The following is a 12,392-nucleotide window of genomic DNA, read 5'->3' on the forward strand; positions in this document are numbered from 1 at the left end:
AGACCGCGTCATACTTCTTCAAACAATCGACATTTTGACCTCTCTGCTGGGATCTTCTTCAAGTTTTCTGGTGTCCACTATAAATTGATACTCAGGTTGGCATCCCAACACTTTGCGGGCAGTGTGCAGACACGTCTTCACTGTTCATCGGGGCTCATTTCCAAGCGGGACCCATCGATGAAGACAAGTCTACTCTAGTCAGTGAGAGTCTAGTCCGAATGTGGCCGAAATAACTGCGAACGGGTTTCTTGGAGTACAGCGATCAATGGTAGTCGGCGGAGTGGGCACCGTGAGCTCAGCCCACTTTCTGTGAGCCGCCTGTTAGTGGCCTTTTTGTTCACTGAGGCACCAGTTGCACGTCATATCGATCAAAATGATTAATCCGGGACTGTAAGCGACCCTCTGACGATTGCTCAGTCGTGACGTTCTGTCGTCTCTCTAGGTCGACTGCTTTCTTCTTGACGCTGTGTTCGATTATGGTTCCCCCAACCCTGCCAACCTCGTCGAATAGTGGCAGCGCTCCTATTCAAATGTAGAGCGATTCGTCGATTACTTCAACAGGCTTCTTTGAGCTCACCTACACGTACTGTTTCAAATGCTGCGCATATTTTTCACGCGCTTGTCTCTGAGGCATTGTTACCGTTCAACTGAGAAATCGGAGTGAAATTCACAAGCACTTTGTGCCCTCGTATCGAAATGTCCCCAGTGAGCTGTGCATGGCTGATGTTCCCGCCACCACGTATTTTACACGCTGTTTTTAACGTACTTCCACCTCACTACGTTAATTTAAATTACTACTGTCCCTGAGTTGCTGCTTTGCCTGACCGTGAGCGGCGCTAGCAGCGCGTATCAATATATACCCTCTCGTAGTATCTTTGCTCGACTGCTATTACTTACCGGTCGTTGTCTGTCGTAAGGAGTTCGGGTCGCGAGTTCGGGCTGCCAGTCAGTCGGAAAGCGTCTGGAGCGCAGTCCGGACCTGCCAGTCTGGGACTTGCAGTGCGGCACTAGTGCAGTCGGGTTGGAGCAGTGAGGTCTGCGTCGACATGGCTAGCCCGACCATTGCCGCCACGCATCACCTGAGCCGGGCCACGGTCTTGGTGGATCGTCGGTCGGTCGTCCCGCCAGACGACGTGTATAGCCTCTCCGATCGTTCATGAGTCGGTTCTGCGTATGCATCGACTTCCGATTTGTCTTCGTACATACTTAGTGTTGGGTATCGTTTAGGTCTTCGTGCAAGTGTTTGTCAGGTTGTGTGTATAGTTGGAGTTATTTCCACTGACGACTATTTTAGACGTTGTCGGCATTCTGAGAGGAGTCGTTCGGTTGCTGCGGACCAGGGAAGTTATCTCCGCGCGGTGCAGTCAGCTGGGTCCGCTGGCGGTCCCTGCGCAGTGTCGGAGCGCGTGTAGAGCTGTCCGATCGCTACGAGCTTCGTGGCTCACCGACCCAGGCCGTCAAAGTTGAGTGGTGTTTTAAGTATCCAAACCATGTGCATTTATGTTGTGTGGTTCGTTTCGGTGGTTCGCTATTGGGGAGGTTTTCCTGTGACCATCACCAAGTGTTTGTATTGCTGAAATTTAGCCGCCATGCGGTGGAATTAACTATATTGGCTGACTACAATTCAAGTGCGCCAGCGGAATTTTCTGCCTTGTGGCCGTTAGTGTTTTGATATCCTGCCGAGGCCACTGATGCAAATTCAGGCAGTGTTCCTTTTGAGTGAAGTTAACTCAATTACTGTATTTCAAATTTAAGATTACCAGCGGAATTTTCTGCCTCGTGGCCGTTAGTGTTCCGGTTACCTGCCCTGGCCACTAACGTAATTTCAGGCAGCGTCCTTTCCTCACCTGTTGTCGCTGTCCAACATGAAGTGTAGTTTTGACAGCTTAATATATATTTCATTGTGGATAATCACGTTCGTAACATTTTGTGTTTGAGTTCTCGTGTACCGATTGGTGGCAAGCAAGTAGTTTAGTCGGTCGGTCCGTGGCTGTCCCTTGGTTGGATTCCGACGGATCAAGTGTAGTTGGGCTTACTGTCTGTCTCACCTAAGTGAACGAGGGCAGATCGACCCCCTGGAGGCTTCTGAGTGCCGTTGTCGTCATTGTCTTTCTCATCGGTGTTTAATTGTCTGTTTATAATCTATCATAGCCAGTGATTTAAAAAATTTTTGGTTTTACTGTATTTTATGTAAATTAATGGCCTGCGGCCGCTTGGAACCTTATTCTTAAAGGTACCTTTCAAGGTTTATGGTATTTCGAATTATGAAAAATTTTACTGTGGGCCTTCATCCGTTTGTATTGCATCACATATTAATTATTTTATTTGTAATTGTAAAGCCGGCCGGTGTGGCCGTGCGGTTCTAGGCGCTTCAGGCTGGAACCGCGTGACCGCTACGGTCGCAGGTTCGACTCCTGCCTCGGGCATGGATGTTTGTGATGTCCTAAGGTTAGTTAGGTTTAAGTAGTTCTAAGTTCTAGGGGACTGATGACCATAGATGTTAAGTCCCGTAGTGCCCAGAACCATTTGAACCTTTTTGTAATTCTAACTGCGTGTCTTTAATCACTTGAAATTACCTTGTTGATTTTTTTTAAGATAGCTTGTTTGGAGGCCTTCAGCCGTGAAATATTTGGAATGTGGTGTGTTATTAAATTACAATAAATTACAATTTTGATGTGAAACTGACCCCAACCCTTTCCACAATCCTAATCACCTGTTCTTCCCAGCGGGTTTAGCGGGCGTTTCACCCAGTTTGCTATCCTCGTCAGCTGTAACGGTCAAATTGTGCAGCAGTATCACACATTCATCCATTTGCCGCCAAAGTTTACGAATTTAAATTTTCCGTCTATATCCGTACGAATATCAATTTTTCCCCCAGATGGGCGTGTGCACAACGTTGAAAGTGTCAGCACATGTCATGCTGTGAACGAGCCGATAACTGCACTCCCCACTATAGACATCTGTCAATCACAGAGTTATTTTAAACGAAAGTATAGTGTAACAGTGGCACTTTCCATCAAGCCTGCGAGGACCCATGTAATAGGTGACTGCCCTAAACCTGGATGCCACCTCAGAAGGATGCAGTAGCGATCTTGGCTACCGAGGAGATTATCTCAAGGTGAATTTCTGCATTCGTTAAACTTTACATTTCTTCGAACGCTTTGGTGTTAAATCAAGAGTTTGATTTCAGAGGCTTACTGGTAACGCTATTCTCGAAAATTGTGTCTTCTTCGAATAGCTTTCGGTCCTCAGCGCATGATTCATTTCGTCTGGAAGGCCTCAGTAGTAACTCGAAAAAATTAAGTAAAGTAAGTAATTTTTCGTTATTTGCAAGTATATGTCTGCAGCTCTGCATTGAAATGCCCCCGCCACAATGCCGTATCACGCCCCTAGAGTAGCCAAAACAAAGGGCGTAGCACAGAGATAAACTGTGCGGTAATCCGTTTTCTGCAATTGAAGGGGAACAACGGTCCAATAATCATGCTAACTTGGTGGAAGTGTACAACAACAATTCATTATCATACGACAAAGTGGCTAGTTAGCGCAGAAGCCTCCACTGAGAAGACAAGCCTGAAAGACGAAAACAAAGTGGAGACCACCTTCCTGTGAAGAACCGAGAATCGCCAAGTAAGTAAACATTTTGATGCTCTGATACTAGCGAATCACAATCGAGGCGATAATCGAAAGTTGAAAATCAGTCGTGGATAAGTTTTCCACATCGTGCACAACATTTTGAACAGGACAAAGGTCTTAACCTGCCGAGTTCGGCAACTGCTCACAACCACTCAAATAGTGCCCCAACGGAGCGGAAATGCAGCAATTGTACCCGTCCAGTCAGGAGCCGCCTGCTCATCATGTTCAAGTGCTGGGTGTATCACTACGTCTCGAGACCAACGCCGAAAAATGTGCAAACATAACCATCATCCGGAAAGGTACTCAAAGTTCTTAGGATTGGCATGGTGAGGTACTAACAGATTAGTCTTGTAAGAAACGAACAGTGCCAAGAGCATACTATTGAAATCCCCTGAGGAGCTTACGGAAGGCTGTCAAGACGAATCGTCGCCGGAAGCTGCCCAAGGGTGTGTTTCTGATTCACGACTACACTCCTGCTCATTCTGTACACATTCACGCATGCTACTTCTTTGAGCTATTTGGTTTTGCAACCCCTTCATTCTCCGACGTGGCACTGCATGACTTCTTCCTATTTCCTCGGATGAAGAAACCATTGCACGATAGCCATTTCCAGAATGACGACCAGCTGATTTTCGGGGTTGAGCGTTTCCTGAACGGTGGAAGTGAATACTAGAACAACCAAGGTCTCTGCAGGGTCATTCACCATTGGGAAACATGTGTGAATACGAGGGCGAGTCAGTAAACTCACGGACGAAAAAAAAATCGCAACAAGAAAAAGGAGTTGTGCGACATAGCCGAAAGCTGGTGGGCTTGTTACTATATCTGAAAGATGGTGTCTATTCTAGTTACGTGACAGTCGCGTAAGTGTGGCGCTTGCAAATCAGGTTTGCTTTAAATACAAGCTGCTACGGTCATGAGCGTTAGCTACTTTTGAGACTGGACATAGTGAGTAGATGTTAGTGAAGATTGCCTTTTAAGGCGACAAAGACGTCATTATCAACACCCCACTAAGCTTGAACGAGGACGTGGATTAGAGCTACACGTAACTGCACGTTCCTTCTGTGATACTGCACAAAAACTCGACAGGATTGTGGCCTCCGTATGAGACTGCTGGCAGCAGTGGTCATGAGAATGTACGGTTGCAAGTACACCGGGCACCGGACGGCCTCGTGGCACTACCGAGAAGGAAGATCATCGTGTTCGCCGTATGGCTCTGGCGTCTCGTACTGCATCTACAGCAGCAATTTCAGCAAGAGTTGGCACCACAGTGACACAACGAACTGTTACATATCAAGTTCAAGGTCTAACATTCTGCGTGGTGTCTGTTTGTTCTATATCGTGTCTCCCTACCACTTTCGCGCAACGACGCTCTGAGCGTGTTTTTTAGGGAATTGACTAGTTTGAACCTGGGACTTGTTGCTGGTAAGGAGACGCCAGACCACACATGACATGTAGAATTCAGAAGAGGTCAGTGAGACTAGCGATGATATAACCAAATACTTAATGATTTCAGCGTCAGCTCCACTGCACTCCCTGTAAAAGAATCTTAATGCTAACTAAATTTAGTGGAAGGGGTTCAAGGCTTTCCTATTTTTAGTTAGCTGGTAAAATAACGTCGAAAAAGCAGTTAAGTTTACCATTGGAAATTTTATTCTGCTCACAAAACATTGTTTATAAATTGCACTATTGATAAAAGGAAATGTTTTAATACAGGATGGTAAAAACCAACTGCGTTCAACAAAAATTTGAACGAATATTCCCTGAATAGGTTTCCAAGTTCTACAATGGATCGAAGGATGACCTATGCCATATCACATCTATAATCTAGGTTTAAATTAAGTTTCACAAAAGCGAAAACTATCAAAATGGTCTACAGTGACCCTCAGTTATCTTTAATTACTTATCTAGTCGTAAATTACAGTGGCTGATGTGGCTTCTCAATAACTATATAACAGAAAAATCATCGCGTTTCAGATTTGTACTTCAAGTGGCAAATGTGAACACCATGAGCTTTAATTGACGATTGACACTAGTATTACGCAAAAAGGGGATGTAACAGATGAGACTTCTGCAGTTCTGAGTGAAGCCTTATGCGCTCAAAAATGCGGTATTGCGTGCGTTCATTACCTTGTCGGTGTTCTTCAGGGGGCGGCGGACAACACAGCTCCACTCACCTCACTGTCTCGGAAGGAACTCTATGTCCTAACTTCTCCTTACTACAATTTACCGAAGTTGGTTTAAAAAAAACTATCTGGCTGTGTTTTCATCTGACCAATCAGGGTCTCAATGTTAACCTTAAGCTCCGCCTACAAAAATTCTGTCTATCCAATGAGAAACGTTATACTTTTCGTGGTGGGGCAATGTTTTTAAAGTTTGCAACGTAACAGAGACGCGAAAAAGTCTCACGCTAAAACTTGCGGGTGGTGTAGCCCTTTTTGTGTTATCGTAAGATCTGTACTGTTCTTCTGGAGGGCTCTAGCTTTTAACATTGGCTGGGGGGTGGTCTTGATGTAACAGAGACGCGAAAAAGTCTCACGCTAAAACTTGCGGGTGGTGTGGTCCTAGCGGTTAGCTGGCGACGTGGGTGTCCGTCCGTCCCTTATCGTAGGGCCTTCCAGCTTAACACGGTTCTGCTCTCGGCTTCTGTTCTCGTTTCTCCCCTCGGAACTGCGTCTGTCCCACGGTGGGAAGATATGAAGGTATGACATGCATTTAGGCATTCTTGTGTTAGTCTGTGGTATTCCATTTGCTCACTCGTTACTCATATTACTTTGGTTAATTTAATGTCACGATTTATTCGGAGCTATGTGACATACTACTGGATTTGCTTATCATGTCAGGGTTTTCATGGAAGGTGTTGGATTTGCCTGACACCTTACAAAGGACAACTCCGAGACAGGCGCCATGTAGCCTGCATTCTACAGGCGCAGCTCCGAATCCTCCCGAAACCAGGTAGGTAAGCAGGTAACAGGACCGAATCCTCCCAAACTTACACAATGCGACAGAGCACTGTGTGCGCTAATGACCACAGTTGCCTGTGACCACTTCGCAGTTCGTGGCGACAGAGCATGCCTGCGGCCACTTCGCAGTTCGCGGCAGATCGTTGTAGAGAGAACACGTCCTCAGGCGAGCTTACAGTTTCAGTAAGTAGGAAGGGAAGGAAAATGTTGGTTTTGAAAGGTAACACCTTCGGTTTTCAAAAACTGCTGAAAGGTGGTCTAGCGCGATGAACGTGCAACATTAATGGCTGCAGAAGTTTTGTTAAAACTATTTATATCGAGGAGATGTATGTCGTGGAGTGTCAAGAAGAGCACAATCATGAAGAAATGCCTTATAACAAAATTCAGAGGCAAGAAATCATTTCTGACCTAAAGTGAAAAGTCTTAGAAGATATTTGTGATAGACCGTCAAAAATAATTTACCAGAAGTTAAAAGGAGGAAATACAAGATATAACTGCGACAGATGTCAATAATTTTCGCAAATCTATTTACAAAGCTAGGCGCAAAATTCTGCCAAAACTGCCCATGAGTGGTGCAGATGTTCATGATGTTATCAACACGCTGAATGTGGAAACCACAGACGGGACAAAGTGTTTATTAGAAAATAACACCGAGATAAAAGTGATCATATTTTGTGACTGCAAACCTAAAAACATTAACGCAGTGTGAATCTATATATATTGATGGTACGTTCAAGTGCTGTCCAAAGATTTTTTATCAGCTGTTTACAATACTTGGGTTAGTTAATGGCCATTCCATTCCATTGGTCTTCTCTTTATTAAACGACAAGAAAACTTTGTGTATCAGTGTGTATTTCAAAGCGTCGTTGATAAATGTAGTGAACTTTTTGCCATCAACAATGTTCTCTGACTTTGAAGAGAGCATAATGAAACCTGGAAGTGAGGCCTGGCCTGATATTCGCATTCAAGGGTGCAAATTTCATTTAACACAGAGCTGGTGGCGAAAAATACAAACATTGGGGCTTGCACATGACTACTACGCAAAAAATGAAATTGGAAGGTTTCTGTCGTACGTATTTGGTTTGCCCATGCTGGCTCCTGATATGATTGGCGACTGCTTTGTGGACGATTTCATGGCAGAGATACCTGTATTGGAAAAATTGCAAGCCTTTTGTGACTATTTAGTAGAAACTTACATAGAAGAAAATGCCTTCTATTGCGTTTCTATAGACCATTCAAATTAACTTTTCTTAACCATGTCTTATATTCAGACATCGAACACTTATCAGTTTATTGTATGTATAATTTGCTGGAAATGTAACCATAATTCATAAAATGAACAGTGAGATAAAATATGTGTTGCGAAATCCTGATTTGCTATTTTAATTAATTATGAAGAAATTAAGGCTATAAATGACTCCAGTTTCTAAAAATAAATATCTAAATAAGAAAAACGATAACACTTTTAAACATTCTCACAACACGCTCGAAAAATTTTTACATCTTCTACTGTAACGTCATATGCTTTCCTTTGCCTGCTTGGAGTATTCATAACGTCTAGAACTGCTACCTGCTTCAAAGGGGAGGGTTCAGTCCCATCGTTTTTCAGACCCTTGCGGGCTTGGGAGGATTCGGTACAATTTTTCTGACCGCTGGAGGATTCGGGGCTGCGCCACATTCTTCTGATCCCAAACCCCCGCCATTTGCGACTTTAATGGTGTCAAGGGAGAGCTCATTGGAAGGCAGGGTGGAGGTCTGTTGTGTTTTTGATGAAAGCTAGTGTTGCCTCGTTGCCAGTGGTGACCGTGTGTTGGATAGGAGGTCAGTTGAGGGCCTGAAACCAATCTGTCTTCGTGATAGACACGCTGGACCTACACCTGGAAATATGGTGTGGCGTGCGATTTCGTGTGACAGCAGGAGCACTCTCGTGTTTATCCCACGCACGCTGACTGCAAATTTATAGGTCAGTCTGGTGATTCAACCTGTTATGCTGCCATTCATGGACAGCATTCCAGGGGACGTTTCCGAAGAGGACACTGCTCGCCCAAATATCACTGTTGTAGCCCAGCATGCTTTCACAGAGTGTCGACGTATTGCCTTGGCCTCCTTCATCGCCAGATCTGTCTCCAATCGAGCACATATGAGACATCATCGGACGACAACTCCAGCTTCATCCACAACCAGCATTAACCGTCCCTTTACTGACCGACCAAGTGCAATAAGGATGCCTTTTCATTCCAAAAACTGACTTCCAGCACCTCTACAATAGAATATATGGACTTTTAATGTTCCCGTTCAACATGCTGGCGGTTGCAATGGTTATTAACGTACCAGAATTTCATATTTGCAATGGCTGATCTCGGGCTTACTGAATCTAGAAATGTTAATCGCTTCAGTATGTCACCTAGATAAATGTATTCCTGAAATTTAATTACTCTATATTAATAACTTTTCATTTGATGTCGTGATTTTTTTTCCGTCAGAGTGAGTCGCAAACTGTGATAGAGACATCAGATTCTAGTATACCGGCCTGAAGTCTATTTTCCTTTTCAACACCCCCCTCCCCCCCCCCCCCTGTGAACGTAAACACTTATCCCATCGTTTCGACAAGGCAGCATACAGTTCTTGAGGCAGCGTTCGCATCTAACGAGTGACTTCTCGGGATATAACAAGTTAATTTGGTTCCTTAAATTGCTGCAACCCCCACGACTGATGTGTCCTGCAGGTAGCGAGATACCCCTAGATGGGGAAAAATACGCTATCACAAAAAAAAAACAGGGCGGCTTGGACACTCCTTGTTTGTGACTTTCTTTTATTGGCCTTTGCTGAATTCCTGTACCCAGTTTAACAAAAATTTCCATGAAATTCAGTTCTAACCGCATGCGGAAAGAATTTCGATATTGATGCGCTCTGTGGACTTCCTCGGCTCATAAAAGTAGTGTTTCTCTAGTCGGGTACACTCATAACAAACCTGCCCTCTTTTGTCAGACTGTAGATCGTTAACCATTGTCCAGGGAATACTGCATATCGGTTACCTTCCACGTGACATGTGCTGCCAACTTCTAAATATGTATAGAGGCCAAATTTAAGACGATACGTGGTATTCTGGCGTTTAAACTTATTTGTTAAATCACCGTCATATGTCCGGAAAAGCTAACACCATCACTAAGTTTCATAACCGCAGGGTAGTTTTTTGAGGTGATAATTATAATTTAATGACTGCCCTTCATTATCATAGAAAAAAGATCTGAACATGCCGTTAAAGAGAACAATTATCTGACAATTTACAACCATATAATCCACTTAACTGAAACACAAATATCAATGAAAACCTAACCTGGAACCCTCACCTACTAAGGATCCAAAAGTAAGTTTACAACAAAACTGTAAATAGCTCAAACGTGGGGAGTAAATCACTCGACCATCATTCATAAGTACAAAACGCTCATCTGTCCCATCCTATCTTATGCCAATGATCTCCCCAAATCCTGGGACGACACACACTCCTCGTCACTTTCCATCTCCGTCTACACTCTCTCATTCGTGTCCTGTACCTTCTGCTAAGTTTTCACCTCGTGTCAGACATTTAAAACACATTCGCTTCTCCTACATCTCCCGTAAGCTTACGTTCCAAACAGCCTACGGCCTCCCCCATCCTTGACAACCCTGACCTGCTGCCCCTCCTCTCTCAACACATCCCGCTTCCTCTTCACCTCCAAACAAGTCATTTCAATCGCTTTTCCTCCCAGACCACGGATTCATACTTTAAATCTACCCTTTATTCCAACCATAAACTAGGCTCCAACTCACCTTTTCCTTGCCCTGCTGCCATCTCACTCTTTTTCTGGAACCACATCAAACATGTCTGTCCCTCACACGCAGGGATCCCACATCCTTTTCCATATAGTACCCTCTTCAGTGCTTCCCAAACCCCAATCCATAGGTACAGTAATCAGGAGCCCCACCTTACACACTCATAATAAAGTACAGCTGCTTCACATAACAATCACATTTTGGCATAAAGAACAGTATCTGTTTTACCTTCTTTAACTGCTTACATTCAAATTTTAAATTTTATAATAAAATGGCTGAAGAGTGGAAATTTGACCCCTATAGGGTGAATGTCTGTAATGAATACTACATAAATTAAACTTCCCTGCCGTGTTTTCTCTCTGAATGCTTGGCCTATTCTCATGAACTAGTGTAAAGATTTTGATACAGTTTGCACTGCTAGATGGACTGATTCAAGAGAAACGTTTGTGTACATAATTTATAAATATTTGGCACAAATTGGCTGAGCTGTGATGAATTATAGCCTTCCGCCGCTGTGAAAATGAAGCCATTCCCGCCTGACGCTAAGAGGCAGAACTCCTCAGAATCATCCACGCAGACGTAAGGTTACCCAACTGCAGTGCCTAAACGACGCGAGCTGCCACTACCAGGAAACCGGTGTAACCTACCTCCGACTTCCTAAACGAAGTGCGATACAGGAATATCAGATATTAAGCTGACATAAACAGATCTTTTTGCATGAAGTTAATGTTTACATGGTGGGAAGGGAAATCCAGGAAAATGTCGCTGATACAATGTAGCTCGCGCGGCGCTGGCGCTGGAATTTTAATCGTAACTCTGCACAGTGGCACATAAACAAAATTACCGCTACCCAGCAGACAAGTCGTGCGGTCATAGATTCTTAGCGCTCCCGAGTGAAGCCAGAGCAGGTCGTCAATTATTAAATAAAGAAAAGGACCTACCTTTCCTGCGAGTAAATATATCGCATCTTCTCAAATACCTCAAATACCTTCGAGTCCTACACCTCCGTCAAAATCGAATTCCAATACCACAAACTATCCCCCCCTCCCCCCTAGTCATTTGTCACCAATTTTCACCTTCCTTAGATCCCACTTATTCTGTGTTCTTGCCGAAGGTAATATCAACCGTCTTCCTCTCCCATGTCATTCAATTATTCCTAAAATCTACACTTCCCCTCACCTATAACCTACCGTACGACTTCCATTCAAAATGAAGGCTCTAGTCCACCATTTCCTTGCATACCATCAATCTTACCCGCCTCCTATCACGTAGCAGTAAATCCTGTCTCATATCACTTCCTCTCCAATCTCTCTGCATCAAATTCCCTCACTTGTGAAATGTTATCAGGAAATCATTGCACCATTGTTCTCAAGACCAAACGCATTACCTTCTCATCAAGATCAAGATCTCTTTTATTCTTATATGCGTATTTTTATGAATTTAATTGAAGGCTGAGGAGAAGTCAGCCCACCCCCAGGAGGGACAGGTGGTTAATGATACACAAAATTTTTAAAACTACATACCATTGCCTGAAATACATAACTTTCAAATACATCTATCCAAAAATTGTGAAGATCTTCCCACTTGCACCCATTGCTAAGGTGGTCGCTTAATGAAACACTGCTTCAATCTACAGTCCCCGCCTCCCTTTTCTAACACCAGCAGCTTATTTCACATCCTGAATTAACTGTTTCCATGAGATTTATCGATACACAACTCCATCCAAACAACTTCGTAATCCTTGCCCCCTCCAATGAAGATACGAATCGTTTCGTGACAATTGTCCTTCAAAATATTCACCTCTTTCTGTGTTCTGATATCCTCCAACAAATCACACTATTTGTCAGTTCGCATGTCATAGCTTTAGGAAAAGTAAAGGGACGAGAGAGGCAATTCTGACGCTACGGCTAATAATGTAAGCAAGGCTAAAGAAAAATCAAGACACTTTCATAGGATTTGTCGACCTGGAAAAAGCGTTCGACAATA

Source organism: Schistocerca nitens, chromosome 2, assembly GCF_023898315.1.
Source record: "Schistocerca nitens isolate TAMUIC-IGC-003100 chromosome 2, iqSchNite1.1, whole genome shotgun sequence".
Taxonomy (NCBI): Eukaryota; Metazoa; Arthropoda; class Insecta; order Orthoptera; family Acrididae; genus Schistocerca; species Schistocerca nitens.